This window comes from Eleutherodactylus coqui, chromosome 11 (genome assembly GCF_035609145.1).
Source record: "Eleutherodactylus coqui strain aEleCoq1 chromosome 11, aEleCoq1.hap1, whole genome shotgun sequence".
NCBI classification, from domain to species: domain Eukaryota; kingdom Metazoa; phylum Chordata; class Amphibia; order Anura; family Eleutherodactylidae; genus Eleutherodactylus; species Eleutherodactylus coqui.
This window is the reverse complement of record NC_089847.1, coordinates 56,938,826-56,955,251: the sequence shown is the minus strand read 5'-3', so window position 1 is coordinate 56,955,251 and position 16,426 is coordinate 56,938,826. Positions and strand designations below refer to the sequence as shown.

The following is a 16,426-nucleotide window of genomic DNA, read 5'->3' as shown; positions in this document are numbered from 1 at the left end:
GCCGATTCACTATTGCCTGACTGATACGCTACATAATGCCTGTAAATATGTTTAGAGACTTCAATAGCATCCTTCTTGAACGGTGATGGTAAATTTTCTTCCTCGGGGCATTGCTTGCGCTGAGCATAGAGAATTTTCCAAAAAGAAATCATACGACGAGAATGGGATTCGAACCCATGCGTGCAGAGCACAATGGATTAGCAGTCCATCGCCTTAACCACTCGGCCACCCCGTCAACAAAAGTACTTTTACCGAACCCACATTTGGAAAACAGTCGTGATGATTCTTAGGCTTCATTTTCTTTCCACATGCAACAGCGCCGTACATCAGACATTGGCTCAGCAGGTCTTGTTTTACATCCAACGTGATGACCCATGCTAATGGCATAAATACTAAACATTCAGTCCTCTCTGCTTCTCATTTATGTTGGCATTTCCCTAGCATTCCCTAAATCTGTCAATTCTGCCTTCTATCTAACTTTTAAAGTAAAAGAGGCCACAATTCATGCAAGGCAAATGCATGGATTACATACCTATGGACAAATTATCCATGTCTTTTCCAAAAAGGATCGTCCCAAGCCGATTTCATTTAGAATTGTCACGATGCAAAATGACAGAGAACTGCATGCTGCTGCCAAGTATGTGATGGGACTCGACTTCCTTGCTGTTCTATAGTGGTAGCCACCTGAAACTACATGCTGCATAGGATCTGTTCACACTTAATTTGCCATCTCTGTGACAAATAGCAAAACTTAGAACCACTCCTCAAAATCATCCTACATTTAAAAATTCTTCTCCTGGATCATCATTGCCATCTTTCTGGTTTTCCACAGTTTTCCACAGTTTTGCTCATGGGCGCTGTGGCTTAGTTGGTTAAAGCGCCTGTCTAGTAAACAGGAGATCCTGAGTTCAACTCTCAGCAGTGCCTTGTTCTCTTATTCTGCTCAATAATCAGCACTTTTTTCCAAAAGGGAGATGTTCACTAGCCAATGACATTAAAGATGCTCGTCCCACATCCCTAGAATACTCCACCCGAGTGGCAAAGAGTCAGCTCTGGTTTAGTTTTAACAAGTAGATGGTTGCAACGTTTTGCAAAATGTAGGATGGCATAAGGCACGATAAATTAGAGGTGCCGATTCACTATTGCCTGACTGATACGCTACATAATGCCTGTAAATATGTTTAGAGACTTCAATAGCATCCTTCTTGAACGGTGATGGTAAATTTTCTTCCTCGGGGCATTGCTTGCGCTGAGCATAGAGAATTTTCCAAAAAGAAATCATACGACGAGAATGGGATTCGAACCCATGCGTGCAGAGCACAATGGATTAGCAGTCCATCGCCTTAACCACTCGGCCACCCCGTCAACAAAAGTACTTTTACCGAACCCACATTTGGAAAACAGTCGTGATGATTCTTAGGCTTCATTTTCTTTCCACATGCAACAGCGCCGTACATCAGACATTGGCTCAGCAGGTCTTGTTTTACATCCAACGTGATGACCCATGCTAATGGCATAAATACTAAACATTCAGTCCTCTCTGCTTCTCATTTATGTTGGCATTTCCCTAGCATTCCCTAAATCTGTCAATTCTGCCTTCTATCTAACTTTTAAAGTAAAACAGGCCACAATTCATGCAAGGCAAATGCATGGATTACATACCTATGGAGAAATTATCCATGTCTTTTCCAAAAAGGATCGTCCCAAGCCGATTTCATTTAGAATTGTCACGATGCAAAATGACAGAGAACTGCATGCTGCTGCCAAGTATGTGATGGGACTCGACTTCCTTGCTGTTCTATAGTGGTAGCCACCTGAAACTACATGCTGCATAGGATCTGTTCACACTTAATTTGCCATCTCTGTGACAAATAGCAAAACTTAGAACCACTCCTCAAAATCATCCTACATTTAAAAATTCTTCTCCTGGATCATCATTGCCATCTTTCTGGTTTTCCACAGTTTTCCACAGTTTTGCTCATGGGCGCTGTGGCTTAGTTGGTTAAAGCGCCTGTCTAGTAAACAGGAGATCCTGAGTTCAACTCTCAGCAGTGCCTTGTTCTCTTATTCTGCTCAATAATCAGCACTTTTTTCCAAAAGGGAGATGTTCACTAGCCAATGACATTAAAGATGCTCGTCCCACATCCCTAGAATACTCCACCCGAGTGGCAAAGAGTCAGCTCTGGTTTAGTTTTAACAAGTAGATGGTTGCAACGTTTTGCAAAATGTAGGATGGCATAAGGCACGATAAATTAGAGGTGCCGATTCACTATTGCCTGACTGATACGCTACATAATGCCTGTAAATATGTTTAGAGACTTCAATAGCATCCTTCTTGAACGGTGATGGTAAATTTTCTTCCTCGGGGCATTGCTTGCGCTGAGCATAGAGAATTTTCCAAAAAGAAATCATACGACGAGAATGGGACTCGAACCCATGCGTGCAGAGCACAATGGATTAGCAGTCCATCGCCTTAACCACTCGGCCACCCCGTCAACAAAAGTACTTTTACCGAACCCACATTTGGAAAACAGTCGTGATGATTCTTAGGCTTCATTTTCTTTCCACATGCAACAGCGCCGTACATCAGACATTGGCTCAGCAGGTCTTGTTTTACATCCAACGTGATGACCCATGCTAATGGCATAAATACTAAACATTCAGTCCTCTCTGCTTCTCATTTATGTTGGCATTTCCCTAGAATTCCCTAAATCTGTCAATTCTGCCTTCTATCTAACTTTTAAAGTAAAACAGGCCACAATTCATGCAAGGCAAATGCATGGATTACATACCTATGGAGAAATTATCCATGTCTTTTCCAAAAAGGATCTTCCCAAGCCGATTTCATTTAGAATTGTCACGATGCAAAATGACAGAGAACTGCATGCTGCTGCCAAGTATGTGATGGGACTTGACTTCCTTGCTGTTCTATAGTGGTAGCCACCTGAAACTACATGCTGCATAGGATCTGTTCACACTTAATTTGCCATCTCTGTGACAAATAGCAAAACTTAGAACCACTCCTCAAAATCATCCTACATTTAAAAATTCTTCTCCTGGATCATCCTTGCCATCTTTCTGGTTTTCCACAGTTTTGCTCATGGGCGCTGTGGCTTAGTTGGTTAAAGCGCCTGTCTAGTAAACAGGAGATCCTGAGTTCAACTCTCAGCAGTGCCTTGTTCTCTTATTCTGCTCAATATTCAGCACTTTTTTCCAAAAGGGAGATGTTCACTAGCCAATGACATTAAAGATGCTCGTCCCACATCCCTAGAATACTCCACCCGAGTGGCAAAGAGTCAGCTCTGGTTTAGTTTTAACAAGTAGATGGTTGCAATGTTTTGCAAAATGTAGGATGGCATAAGGCACGATAAATTAGAGGTGCCGATTCACTATTGCCTGACTGATACGCTACATAATGCCTGTAAATATGTTTAGAGACTTCAATAGCATCCTTCTTGAACGGTGATGGTAAATTTTCTTCCTCGGGGCATTGCTTGCGCTGAGCATAGAGAATTTTCCAAAAAGAAATCATACGACGAGAATGGGATTCGAACCCATGCGTGCAGAGCACAATGGATTAGCAGTCCATCGCCTTAACCACTCGGCCACCCCGTCAACAAAAGTACTTTTACCGAACCCACATTTGGAAAACAGTCGTGATGATTCTTAGGCTTCATTTTCTTTCCACATGCAACAGCGCCGTACATCAGACATTGGCTCAGCAGGTCTTGTTTTACATCCAACGTGATGACCCATGCTAATGGCATAAATACTAAACATTCAGTCCTCTCTGCTTCTCATTTATGTTGGCATTTCCCTAGCATTCCCTAAATCTGTCAATTCTGCCTTCTATCTAACTTTTAAAGTAAAAGAGGCCACAATTCATGCAAGGCAAATGCATGGATTACATACCTATGGACAAATTATCCATGTCTTTTCCAAAAAGGATCGTCCCAAGCCGATTTCATTTAGAATTGTCACGATGCAAAATGACAGAGAACTGCATGCTGCTGCCAAGTATGTGATGGGACTCGACTTCCTTGCTGTTCTATAGTGGTAGCCACCTGAAACTACATGCTGCATAGGATCTGTTCACACTTAATTTGCCATCTCTGTGACAAATAGCAAAACTTAGAACCACTCCTCAAAATCATCCTACATTTAAAAATTCTTCTCCTGGATCATCATTGCCATCTTTCTGGTTTTCCACAGTTTTCCACAGTTTTGCTCATGGGCGCTGTGGCTTAGTTGGTTAAAGCGCCTGTCTAGTAAACAGGAGATCCTGAGTTCAACTCTCAGCAGTGCCTTGTTCTCTTATTCTGCTCAATAATCAGCACTTTTTTCCAAAAGGGAGATGTTCACTAGCCAATGACATTAAAGATGCTCGTCCCACATCCCTAGAATACTCCACCCGAGTGGCAAAGAGTCAGCTCTGGTTTAGTTTTAACAAGTAGATGGTTGCAACGTTTTGCAAAATGTAGGATGGCATAAGGCACGATAAATTAGAGGTGCCGATTCACTATTGCCTGACTGATACGCTACATAATGCCTGTAAATATGTTTAGAGACTTCAATAGCATCCTTCTTGAACGGTGATGGTAAATTTTCTTCCTCGGGGCATTGCTTGCGCTGAGCATAGAGAATTTTCCAAAAAGAAATCATACGACGAGAATGGGATTCGAACCCATGCGTGCAGAGCACAATGGATTAGCAGTCCATGGCCTTAACCACTCGGCCACCCCGTCAACAAAAGTACTTTTACCGAACCCACATTTGGAAAACAGTCGTGATGATTCTTAGGCTTCATTTTCTTTCCACATGCAACAGCGCCGTACATCAGACATTGGCTCAGCAGGTCTTGTTTTACATCCAACGTGATGACCCATGCTAATGGCATAAATACTAAACATTCAGTCCTCTCTGCTTCTCATTTATGTTGGCATTTCCCTAGCATTCCCTAAATCTGTCAATTCTGCCTTCTATCTAACTTTTAAAGTAAAACAGGCCACAATTCATGCAAGGCAAATGCATGGATTACATACCTATGGACAAATTATCCATGTCTTTTCCAAAAAGGATCGTCCCAAGCCGATTTCATTTAGAATTGTCACGATGCAAAATGACAGAGAACTGCATGCTGCTGCCAAGTATGTGATGGGACTCGACTTCCTTGCTGTTCTATAGTGGTAGCCACCTGAAACTACATGCTGCATAGGATCTGTTCACACTTAATTTGCCATCTCTGTGACAAATAGCAAAACTTAGAACCACTCCTCAAAATCATCCTACATTTAAAAATTCTTCTCCTGGATCATCCTTGCCATCTTTCTGGTTTTCCACAGTTTTGCTCATGGGCGCTGTGGCTTAGTTGGTTAAAGCGCCTGTCTAGTAAACAGGAGATCCTGAGTTCAACTCTCAGCAGTGCCTTGTTCTCTTATTCTGCTCAATAATCAGCACTTTTTTCCAAAAGGGAGATGTTCACTAGCCAATGACATTAAAGATGCTCGTCCCACATCCCTAGAATACTCCACCCGAGTGGCAAAGAGTCAGCTCTGGTTTAGTTTTAACAAGTAGATGGTTGCAACGTTTTGCAAAATGTAGGATGGCATAAGGCACGATAAATTAGAGGTGCCGATTCACTATTGCCTGACTGATACGCTACATAATGCCTGTAAATATGTTTAGAGACTTCAATAGCATCCTTCTTGAACGGTGATGGTAAATTTTCTTCCTCGGGGCATTGCTTGCGCTGAGCATAGAGAATTTTCCAAAAAGAAATCATACGACGAGAATGGGATTCGAACCCATGCGTGCAGAGCACAATGGATTAGCAGTCCATGGCCTTAACCACTCGGCCACCCCGTCAACAAAAGTACTTTTACCGAACCCACATTTGGAAAACAGTCGTGATGATTCTTAGGCTTCATTTTCTTTCCACATGCAACAGCGCCGTACATCAGACATTGGCTCAGCAGGTCTTGTTTTACATCCAACGTGATGACCCATGCTAATGGCATAAATACTAAACATTCAGTCCTCTCTGCTTCTCATTTATGTTGGCATTTCCCTAGCATTCCCTAAATCTGTCAATTCTGCCTTCTATCTAACTTTTAAAGTAAAAGAGGCCACAATTCATGCAAGGCAAATGCATGGATTACATACCTATGGACAAATTATCCATGTCTTTTCCAAAAAGGATCGTCCCAAGCCGATTTCATTTAGAATTGTCACGATGCAAAATGACAGAGAACTGCATGCTGCTGCCAAGTATGTGATGGGACTCGACTTCCTTGCTGTTCTATAGTGGTAGCCACCTGAAACTACATGCTGCATAGGATCTGTTCACACTTAATTTGCCATCTCTGTGACAAATAGCAAAACTTAGAACCACTCCTCAAAATCATCCTACATTTAAAAATTCTTCTCCTGGATCATCATTGCCATCTTTCTGGTTTTCCACAGTTTTCCACAGTTTTGCTCATGGGCGCTGTGGCTTAGTTGGTTAAAGCGCCTGTCTAGTAAACAGGAGATCCTGAGTTCAACTCTCAGCAGTGCCTTGTTCTCTTATTCTGCTCAATAATCAGCACTTTTTTCCAAAAGGGAGATGTTCACTAGCCAATGACATTAAAGATGCTCGTCCCACATCCCTAGAATACTCCACCCGAGTGGCAAAGAGTCAGCTCTGGTTTAGTTTTAACAAGTAGATGGTTGCAACGTTTTGCAAAATGTAGGATGGCATAAGGCACGATAAATTAGAGGTGCCGATTCACTATTGCCTGACTGATACGCTACATAATGCCTGTAAATATGTTTAGAGACTTCAATAGCATCCTTCTTGAACGGTGATGGTAAATTTTCTTCCTCGGGGCATTGCTTGCGCTGAGCATAGAGAATTTTCCAAAAAGAAATCATACGACGAGAATGGGATTCGAACCCATGCGTGCAGAGCACAATGGATTAGCAGTCCATGGCCTTAACCACTCGGCCACCCCGTCAACAAAAGTACTTTTACCGAACCCACATTTGGAAAACAGTCGTGATGATTCTTAGGCTTCATTTTCTTTCCACATGCAACAGCGCCGTACATCAGACATTGGCTCAGCAGGTCTTGTTTTACATCCAACGTGATGACCCATGCTAATGGCATAAATACTAAACATTCAGTCCTCTCTGCTTCTCATTTATGTTGGCATTTCCCTAGCATTCCCTAAATCTGTCAATTCTGCCTTCTATCTAACTTTTAAAGTAAAACAGGCCACAATTCATGCAAGGCAAATGCATGGATTACATACCTATGGACAAATTATCCATGTCTTTTCCAAAAAGGATCGTCCCAAGCCGATTTCATTTAGAATTGTCACGATGCAAAATGACAGAGAACTGCATGCTGCTGCCAAGTATGTGATGGGACTCGACTTCCTTGCTGTTCTATAGTGGTAGCCACCTGAAACTACATGCTGCATAGGATCTGTTCACACTTAATTTGCCATCTCTGTGACAAATAGCAAAACTTAGAACCACTCCTCAAAATCATCCTACATTTAAAAATTCTTCTCCTGGATCATCCTTGCCATCTTTCTGGTTTTCCACAGTTTTGCTCATGGGCGCTGTGGCTTAGTTGGTTAAAGCGCCTGTCTAGTAAACAGGAGATCCTGAGTTCAACTCTCAGCAGTGCCTTGTTCTCTTATTCTGCTCAATAATCAGCACTTTTTTCCAAAAGGGAGATGTTCACTAGCCAATGACATTAAAGATGCTCGTCCCACATCCCTAGAATACTCCACCCGAGTGGCAAAGAGTCAGCTCTGGTTTAGTTTTAACAAGTAGATGGTTGCAACGTTTTGCAAAATGTAGGATGGCATAAGGCACGATAAATTAGAGGTGCCGATTCACTATTGCCTGACTGATACGCTACATAATGCCTGTAAATATGTTTAGAGACTTCAATAGCATCCTTCTTGAACGGTGATGGTAAATTTTCTTCCTCGGGGCATTGCTTGCGCTGAGCATAGAGAATTTTCCAAAAAGAAATCATACGACGAGAATGGGATTCGAACCCATGCGTGCAGAGCACAATGGATTAGCAGTCCATGGCCTTAACCACTCGGCCACCCCGTCAACAAAAGTACTTTTACCGAACCCACATTTGGAAAACAGTCGTGATGATTCTTAGGCTTCATTTTCTTTCCACATGCAACAGCGCCGTACATCAGACATTGGCTCAGCAGGTCTTGTTTTACATCCAACGTGATGACCCATGCTAATGGCATAAATACTAAACATTCAGTCCTCTCTGCTTCTCATTTATGTTGGCATTTCCCTAGCATTCCCTAAATCTGTCAATTCTGCCTTCTGTCTAACTTTTAAAGTAAAACAGGCCACAATTCATGCAAGGCAAATGCATGGATTACATACCTATGGAGAAATTATCCATGTCTTTTCCAAAAAGGATCGTCCCAAGCCGATTTCATTTAGAATTGTCACGATGCAAAATGACAGAGAACTGCATGCTGCTGCCAAGTATGTGATGGGACTCGACTTCCTTGCTGTTCTATAGTGGTAGCCACCTGAAACTACATGCTGCATAGGATCTGTTCACACTTAATTTGCCATCTCTGTGACAAATAGCAAAACTTAGAACCACTCCTCAAAATCATCCTACATTTAAAAATTCTTCTCCTGGATCATCCTTGCCATCTTTCTGGTTTTCCACAGTTTTGCTCATGGGCGCTGTGGCTTAGTTGGTTAAAGCACCTGTCTAGTTAACAGGAGATCCTGAGTTCAACTCTCAGCAGTGCCTTGTTCTCTTATTCTGCTCAATAATCAGCACTTTTTTCCAAAAAGGGAGATGTTCACTAGCCAATGACATTAAAGATGCTCGTCCCACATCCCTAGAATACTCCACCCGAGTGGCAAAGAGTCAGCTCTGGTTTAGTTTTAACAAGTAGATGGTTGCAACGTTTTGCAAAATGTAGGATGGCATAAGGCACGATAAATTAGAGGTGCCGATTCACTATTGCCTGACTGATACGCTACATAATGCCTGTAAATATGTTTAGAGACTTCAATAGCATCCTTCTTGAACGGTGATGGTAAATTTTCTTCCTCGGGGCATTGCTTGCGCTGAGCATAGAGAATTTTCCAAAAAGAAATCATACGACGAGGATGGGATTCGAACCCATGCGTGCAGAGCACAAGGGATTAGCAGTCCATCGCCTTAACCACTCGGCCACCCCGTCAACAAAAGTACCTTTACCGAACCCACATTTGGAAAACAGTCGTGATGATTCTTAGGCTTCATTTTCTTTCCACATGCAACAGCGCCGTACGTCAGACATTGGTTCAGCAGGTCTTGTTTTACATCCAACGTGATGACCCATGCTAATGGCATAAATACTAAACATTCAGTCCTCTCTGCTTCTCATTTATGTTGGCATTTCCCTAGCATTTCCTAAATCTGTCAATTCTGCCTTCTATCTAACTTTTAAAGTAAAACAGGCCACAATTCATGCAAGGCAAATGCATGGATTACATACCTATGGAGAAATTATCCATGTCTTTTCCAAAAAGGATCGTCCCAAGCCGATTTCATTTAGAATTGTCACGATGCAAAATGACAGAGAACTGCATGCTGCTGCCAAGTATGTGATGGGACTCGACTTCCTTGCTGTTCTATAGTGGTAGCCACCTGAAACTACATGCTGCATAGGATCTGTTCACACTTAATTTGCCATCTCTGTGACAAATAGCAAAACTTAGAACCACTCCTCAAAATCATCCTACATTTAAAAATTCTTCTCCTGGATCATCCTTGCCATCTTTCTGGTTTTCCACAGTTTTGCTCATGGGCGCTGTGGCTTGGTTGGTTAAAGCGCCTGTCTAGTAAACAGGAGATCCTGAGTTCAACTCTCAGCAGTGCCTTGTTCTCTTATTCTGCTCAATAATCAGCACTTTTTTCCAAAAGGGAGATGTTCACTAGCCAATGACATTAAAGATGCTCGTCCCACATCCCTAGAATACTCCACCCGAGTGGCAAAGAGTCAGCTCTGGTTTAGTTTTAACAAGTAGATGGTTGCAACGTTTTGCAAAATGTAGGATGGCATAAGGCACGATAAATTAGAGGTGCCGATTCACTATTGCCTGACTGATACGCTACATAATGCCTGTAAATATGTTTAGAGACTTCAATAGCATCCTTCTTGAACGGTGATGGTAAATTTTCTTCCTCGGGGCATTGCTTGCGCTGAGCATAGAGAATTTTCCAAAAAGAAATCATACGACGAGAATGGGATTCGAACCCATGCGTGCAGAGCACAATGGATTAGCAGTCCATCGCCTTAACCCCTCGGCCACCCCGTCAACAAAAGTACTTTTACCGAACCCACATTTGGAAAACAGTCGTGATGATTCTTAGGCTTCATTTTCTTTCCACATGCAACAGCGCCGTACATCAGACATTGGCTCAGCAGGTCTTGTTTTACATCCAACGTGATGACCCATGCTAATGGCATAAATACTAAACATTCAGTCCTCTCTGCTTCTCATTTATGTTGGCATTTCCCTAGCATTCCCTAAATCTGTCAATTCTGCCTTCTATCTAACTTTTAAAGTAAAACAGGCCACAATTCATGCAAGGCAAATGCATGGATTACATACCTATGGAGAAATTATCCATGTCTTTTCCAAAAAGGATCGTCCCAAGCCGATTTCATTTAGAATTGTCACGATGCAAAATGACAGAGAACTGCATGCTGCTGCCAAGTATGTGATGGGACTCGACTTCCTTGCTGTTCTATAGTGGTAGCCACCTGAAACTACATGCTGCATAGGATCTGTTCACACTTAATTTGCCATCTCTGTGACAAATAGCAAAACTTAGAACCACTCCTCAAAATCATCCTACATTTAAAAATTCTTCTCCTGGATCATCCTTGCCATCTTTCTGGTTTTCCACAGTTTTGCTCATGGGCGCTGTGGCTTAGTTGGTTAAAGCGCCTGTCTAGTAAACAGGAGATCCTGAGTTCAACTCTCAGCAGTGCCTTGTTCTCTTATTCTGCTCAATAATCAGCACTTTTTTCCAAAAGGGAGATGTTCACTAGCCAATGACATTAAAGATGCTCGTCCCACATCCCTAGAATACTCCACCCGAGTGGCAAAGAGTCAGCTCTGGTTTAGTTTTAACAAGTAGATGGTTGCAACGTTTTGCAAAATGTAGGATGGCATAAGGCACGATAAATTAGAGGTGCCGATTCACTATTGCCTGACTGATACGCTACATAATGCCTGTAAATATGTTTAGAGACTTCAATAGCATCCTTCTTGAACGGTGATGGTAAATTTTCTTCCTCGGGGCATTGCTTGCGCTGAGCATAGAGAATTTTCCAAAAAGAAATCATACGACGAGGATGGGATTCGAACCCATGCGTGCAGAGCACAAGGGATTAGCAGTCCATCGCCTTAACCACTCGGCCACCCCGTCAACAAAAGTACCTTTACCGAACCCACATTTGGAAAACAGTCGTGATGATTCTTAGGCTTCATTTTCTTTCCACATGCAACAGCGCCGTACGTCAGACATTGGTTCAGCAGGTCTTGTTTTACATCCAACGTGATGACCCATGCTAATGGCATAAATACTAAACATTCAGTCCTCTCTGCTTCTCATTTATGTTGGCATTTCCCTAGCATTCCCTAAATCTGTCAATTCTGCCTTCTATCTAACTTTTAAAGTAAAACAGGCCACAATTCATGCAAGGCAAATGCATGGATTACATACCTATGGAGAAATTATCCATGTCTTTTCCAAAAAGGATCGTCCCAAGCCGATTTCATTTAGAATTGTCACGATGCAAAATGACAGAGAACTGCATGCTGCTGCCAAGTATGTGATGGGACTCGACTTCCTTGCTGTTCTATAGTGGTAGCCACCTGAAACTACATGCTGCATAGGATCTGTTCACACTTAATTTGCCATCTCTGTGACAAATAGCAAAACTTAGAACCACTCCTCAAAATCATCCTACATTTAAAAATTCTTCTCCTGGATCATCCTTGCCATCTTTCTGGTTTTCCACAGTTTTGCTCATGGGCGCTGTGGCTTAGTTGGTTAAAGCGCCTGTCTAGTAAACAGGAGATCCTGAGTTCAACTCTCAGCAGTGCCTTGTTCTCTTATTCTGCTCAATAATCAGCACTTTTTTCCAAAAGGGAGATGTTCACTAGCCAATGACATTAAAGATGCTCGTCCCACATCCCTAGAATACTCCACCCGAGTGGCAAAGAGTCAGCTCTGGTTTAGTTTTAACAAGTAGATGGTTGCAATGTTTTGCAAAATGTAGGATGGCATAAGGCACGATAAATTAGAGGTGCCGATTCACTATTGCCTGACTGATACGCTACATAATGCCTGTAAATATGTTTAGAGACTTCAATAGCATCCTTCTTGAACGGTGATGGTAAATTTTCTTCCTCGGGGCATTGCTTGCGCTGAGCATAGAGAATTTTCCAAAAAGAAATCATACGACGAGAATGGGATTCGAACCCATGCGTGCAGAGCACAATGGATTAGCAGTCCATCGCCTTAACCACTCGGCCACCCCGTCAACAAAAGTACTTTTACCGAACCCACATTTGGAAAACAGTCGTGATGATTCTTAGGCTTCATTTTCTTTCCACATGCAACAGCGCCGTACATCAGACATTGGCTCAGCAGGTCTTGTTTTACATCCAACGTGATGACCCATGCTAATGGCATAAATACTAAACATCCAGTCCTCTCTGCTTCTCATTTATGTTGGCATTTCCCTAGCATTCCCTAAATCTGTCAATTCTGCCTTCTATCTAACTTTTAAAGTAAAACAGGCCACAATTCATGCAAGGCAAATGCATGGATTACATACCTATGGACAAATTATCCATGTCTTTTCCAAAAAGGATCGTCCCAAGCCGATTTCATTTAGAATTGTCACGATGCAAAATGACAGAGAACTGCATGCTGCTGCCAAGTATGTGATGGGACTCGACTTCCTTGCTGTTCTATAGTGGTAGCCACCTGAAACTACATGCTGCATAGGATCTGTTCACACTTAATTTGCCATCTCTGTGACAAATAGCAAAACTTAGAACCACTCCTCAAAATCATCCTACATTTAAAAATTCTTCTCCTGGATCATCATTGCCATCTTTCTGGTTTTCCACAGTTTTCCACAGTTTTGCTCATGGGCGCTGTGGCTTAGTTGGTTAAAGCGCCTGTCTAGTAAACAGGAGATCCTGAGTTCAACTCTCAGCAGTGCCTTGTTCTCTTATTCTGCTCAATAATCAGCACTTTTTTCCAAAAGGGAGATGTTCACTAGCCAATGACATTAAAGATGCTCGTCCCACATCCCTAGAATACTCCACCCGAGTGGCAAAGAGTCAGCTCTGGTTTAGTTTTAACAAGTAGATGGTTGCAACGTTTTGCAAAATGTAGGATGGCATAAGGCACGATAAATTAGAGGTGCCGATTCACTATTGCCTGACTGATACGCTACATAATGCCTGTAAATATGTTTAGAGACTTCAATAGCATCCTTCTTGAACGGTGATGGTAAATTTTCTTCCTCGGGGCATTGCTTGCGCTGAGCATAGAGAATTTTCCAAAAAGAAATCATACGACGAGGATGGGATTGGAACCCATGCGTGCAGAGCACAATGGATTAGCAGTCCATCGCCTTAACCACTCGGCCACGCCGTCAACAAAAGTACTTTTACCGAACCCACATTTGGAAAACAGTCGTGATGATTCTTAGGCTTCATTTTCTTTCCACATGCAACAGCGCCGTACATCAGACATTGGCTCAGCAGGTCTTGTTTTACATCCAACGTGATGACCCATGCTAATGGCATAAATACTAAACATTCAGTCCTCTCTGCTTCTCATTTATGTTGGCATTTCCCTAGCATTCCCTAAATCTGTCAATTCTGCCTTCTATCTAACTTTTAAAGTAAAACAGGCCACAATTCATGCAAGGCAAATGCATGGATTACATACCTATGGAGAAATTATCCATGTCTTTTCCAAAAAGGATCGTCCCAAGCCGATTTCATTTAGAATTGTCACGATGCAAAATGACAGAGAACTGCATGCTGCTGCCAAGTATGTGATGGGACTCGACTTCCTTGCTGTTCTATAGTGGTAGCCACCTGAAACTACATGCTGCATAGGATCTGTTCACACTTAATTTGCCATCTCTGTGACAAATAGCAAAACTTAGAACCACTCCTCAAAATCATCCTACATTTAAAAATTCTTCTCCTGGATCATCCTTGCCATCTTTCTGGTTTTCCACAGTTTTGCTCATGGGCGCTGTGGCTTAGTTGGTTAAAGCGCCTGTCTAGTAAACAGGAGATCCTGAGTTCAACTCTCAGCAGTGCCTTGTTCTCTTATTCTGCTCAATAATCAGCACTTTTTTCCAAAAGGGAGATGTTCACTAGCCAATGACATTAAAGATGCTCGTCCCACATCCCTAGAATACTCCACCCGAGTGGCAAAGAGTCAGCTCTGGTTTAGTTTTAACAAGTAGATGGTTGCAACGTTTTGCAAAATGTAGGATGGCATAAGGCACGATAAATTAGAGGTGCCGATTCACTATTGCCTGACTGATACGCTACATAATGCCTGTAAATATGTTTAGAGACTTCAATAGCATCCTTCTTGAACGGTGATGGTAAATTTTCTTCCTCGGGGCATTGCTTGCGCTGAGCATAGAGAATTTTCCAAAAAGAAATCATACGACGAGAATGGGATTCGAACCCATGCGTGCAGAGCACAATGGATTAGCAGTCCATCGCCTTAACCACTCGGCCACCCCGTCAACAAAAGTACTTTTACCGAACCCACATTTGGAAAGCAGTCGTGATGATTCTTAGGCTTCATTTTCTTTCCACATGCAACAGCGCCGTACATCAGACATTGGCTCAGCAGGTCTTGTTTTACATCCAACGTGATGACCCATGCTAATGGCATAAATACTAAACATTCAGTCCTCTCTGCTTCTCATTTATGTTGGCATTTCCCTAGCATTCCCTAAATCTGTCAATTCTGCCTTCTATCTAACTTTTAAAGTAAAACAGGCCACAATTCATGCAAGGCAAATGCATGGATTACATACCTATGGAGAAATTATCCATGTCTTTTCCAAAAAGGATCGTCCCAAGCCGATTTCATTTAGAATTGTCACGATGCAAAATGACAGAGAACTGCATGCTGCTGCCAAGTATGTGATGGGACTCGACTTCCTTGCTGTTCTATAGTGGTAGCCACCTGAAACTACATGCTGCATAGGATCTGTTCACACTTAATTTGCCATCTCTGTGACAAATAGCAAAACTTAGAACCACTCCTCAAAATCATCCTACATTTAAAAATTCTTCTCCTGGATCATCCTTGCCATCTTTCTGGTTTTCCACAGTTTTGCTCATGGGCGCTGTGGCTTAGTTGGTTAAAGCGCCTGTCTAGTAAACAGGAGATCCTGAGTTCAACTCTCAGCAGTGCCTTGTTCTCTTATTCTGCTCAATAATCAGCACTTTTTTCCAAAAGGGAGATGTTCACTAGCCAATGACATTAAAGATGCTCGTCCCACATCCCTAGAATACTCCACCCGAGTGGCAAAGAGTCAGCTCTGGTTTAGTTTTAACAAGTAGATGGTTGCAACGTTTTGCAAAATGTAGGATGGCATAAGGCACGATAAATTAGAGGTGCCGATTCACTATTGCCTGACTGATACGCTACATAATGCCTGTAAATATGTTTAGAGACTTCAATAGCATCCTTCTTGAACGGTGATGGTAAATTTTCTTCCTCGGGGCATTGCTTGCGCTGAGCATAGAGAATTTTCCAAAAAGAAATCATACGACGAGAATGGGATTCGAACCCATGCGTGCAGAGCACAATGGATTAGCAGTCCATCGCCTTAACCACTCGGCCACCCCGTCAACAAAAGTACTTTTACCGAACCCACATTTGGAAAACAGTCGTGATGATTCTTAGGCTTCATTTTCTTTCCACATGCAACAGCGCCGTACATCAGACATTGGCTCAGCAGGTCTTGTTTTACATCCAACGTGATGACCCATGCTAATGGCATAAATACTAAACATCCAGTCCTCTCTGCTTCTCATTTATGTTGGCATTTCCCTAGCATTCCCTAAATCTGTCAATTCTGCCTTCTATCTAACTTTTAAAGTAAAACAGGCCACAATTCATGCAAGGCAAATGCATGGATTACATACCTATGGACAAATTATCCATGTCTTTTCCAAAAAGGATCGTCCCAAGCCGATTTCATTTAGAATTGTCACGATGCAAAATGACAGAGAACTGCATGCTGCTGCCAAGTATGTGATGGGACTCGACTTCCTTGCTGTTCTATAGTGGTAGCCACCTGAAACTACA

At 42.3% G+C, this 16,426-nt stretch overlaps 18 non-coding genes across 18 annotated transcripts; 12 read left to right on the top strand and 6 right to left on the bottom strand.

Annotated features, from left to right (window-relative positions):
• Positions 1 to 153: 153 nt before the first annotated feature.
• Positions 154 to 235, bottom strand: TRNAS-GCU (transfer RNA serine (anticodon GCU)). Its single transcript has one exon. It is a non-coding gene; the product is annotated as a tRNA-Ser (tRNA).
• A 618-nt stretch (positions 236 to 853) lies between these two features.
• TRNAT-AGU (transfer RNA threonine (anticodon AGU)) lies at positions 854 to 927 on the top strand. Its single transcript has one exon. It is a non-coding gene; the product is annotated as a tRNA-Thr (tRNA).
• A 356-nt stretch (positions 928 to 1,283) lies between these two features.
• Positions 1,284 to 1,365, bottom strand: TRNAS-GCU (transfer RNA serine (anticodon GCU)). Its single transcript has one exon. It is a non-coding gene; the product is annotated as a tRNA-Ser (tRNA).
• Positions 1,366 to 1,983: 618 nt separating this feature from the next.
• TRNAT-AGU (transfer RNA threonine (anticodon AGU)) lies at positions 1,984 to 2,057 on the top strand. The gene has a single exon. It is a non-coding gene; the product is annotated as a tRNA-Thr (tRNA).
• Positions 2,058 to 3,103: 1,046 nt separating this feature from the next.
• Positions 3,104 to 3,177, top strand: TRNAT-AGU (transfer RNA threonine (anticodon AGU)). Its single transcript has one exon. It is a non-coding gene; the product is annotated as a tRNA-Thr (tRNA).
• A 356-nt stretch (positions 3,178 to 3,533) lies between these two features.
• On the bottom strand, positions 3,534 to 3,615 carry TRNAS-GCU (transfer RNA serine (anticodon GCU)). The gene has a single exon. It is a non-coding gene; the product is annotated as a tRNA-Ser (tRNA).
• Positions 3,616 to 4,233: 618 nt separating this feature from the next.
• TRNAT-AGU (transfer RNA threonine (anticodon AGU)) lies at positions 4,234 to 4,307 on the top strand. The gene has a single exon. It is a non-coding gene; the product is annotated as a tRNA-Thr (tRNA).
• Positions 4,308 to 5,353: 1,046 nt separating this feature from the next.
• On the top strand, positions 5,354 to 5,427 carry TRNAT-AGU (transfer RNA threonine (anticodon AGU)). The gene has a single exon. It is a non-coding gene; the product is annotated as a tRNA-Thr (tRNA).
• A 1,056-nt stretch (positions 5,428 to 6,483) lies between these two features.
• TRNAT-AGU (transfer RNA threonine (anticodon AGU)) lies at positions 6,484 to 6,557 on the top strand. Its single transcript has one exon. It is a non-coding gene; the product is annotated as a tRNA-Thr (tRNA).
• Positions 6,558 to 7,603: 1,046 nt separating this feature from the next.
• Positions 7,604 to 7,677, top strand: TRNAT-AGU (transfer RNA threonine (anticodon AGU)). Its single transcript has one exon. It is a non-coding gene; the product is annotated as a tRNA-Thr (tRNA).
• A 3,287-nt stretch (positions 7,678 to 10,964) lies between these two features.
• TRNAT-AGU (transfer RNA threonine (anticodon AGU)) lies at positions 10,965 to 11,038 on the top strand. Its single transcript has one exon. It is a non-coding gene; the product is annotated as a tRNA-Thr (tRNA).
• A 1,046-nt stretch (positions 11,039 to 12,084) lies between these two features.
• TRNAT-AGU (transfer RNA threonine (anticodon AGU)) lies at positions 12,085 to 12,158 on the top strand. The gene has a single exon. It is a non-coding gene; the product is annotated as a tRNA-Thr (tRNA).
• Positions 12,159 to 12,514: 356 nt separating this feature from the next.
• TRNAS-GCU (transfer RNA serine (anticodon GCU)) lies at positions 12,515 to 12,596 on the bottom strand. Its single transcript has one exon. It is a non-coding gene; the product is annotated as a tRNA-Ser (tRNA).
• A 618-nt stretch (positions 12,597 to 13,214) lies between these two features.
• TRNAT-AGU (transfer RNA threonine (anticodon AGU)) lies at positions 13,215 to 13,288 on the top strand. The gene has a single exon. It is a non-coding gene; the product is annotated as a tRNA-Thr (tRNA).
• Positions 13,289 to 14,334: 1,046 nt separating this feature from the next.
• Positions 14,335 to 14,408, top strand: TRNAT-AGU (transfer RNA threonine (anticodon AGU)). Its single transcript has one exon. It is a non-coding gene; the product is annotated as a tRNA-Thr (tRNA).
• Positions 14,409 to 14,764: 356 nt separating this feature from the next.
• Positions 14,765 to 14,846, bottom strand: TRNAS-GCU (transfer RNA serine (anticodon GCU)). Its single transcript has one exon. It is a non-coding gene; the product is annotated as a tRNA-Ser (tRNA).
• Positions 14,847 to 15,454: 608 nt separating this feature from the next.
• On the top strand, positions 15,455 to 15,528 carry TRNAT-AGU (transfer RNA threonine (anticodon AGU)). The gene has a single exon. It is a non-coding gene; the product is annotated as a tRNA-Thr (tRNA).
• Positions 15,529 to 15,884: 356 nt separating this feature from the next.
• TRNAS-GCU (transfer RNA serine (anticodon GCU)) lies at positions 15,885 to 15,966 on the bottom strand. Its single transcript has one exon. It is a non-coding gene; the product is annotated as a tRNA-Ser (tRNA).
• Positions 15,967 to 16,426: the final 460 nt, after the last annotated feature.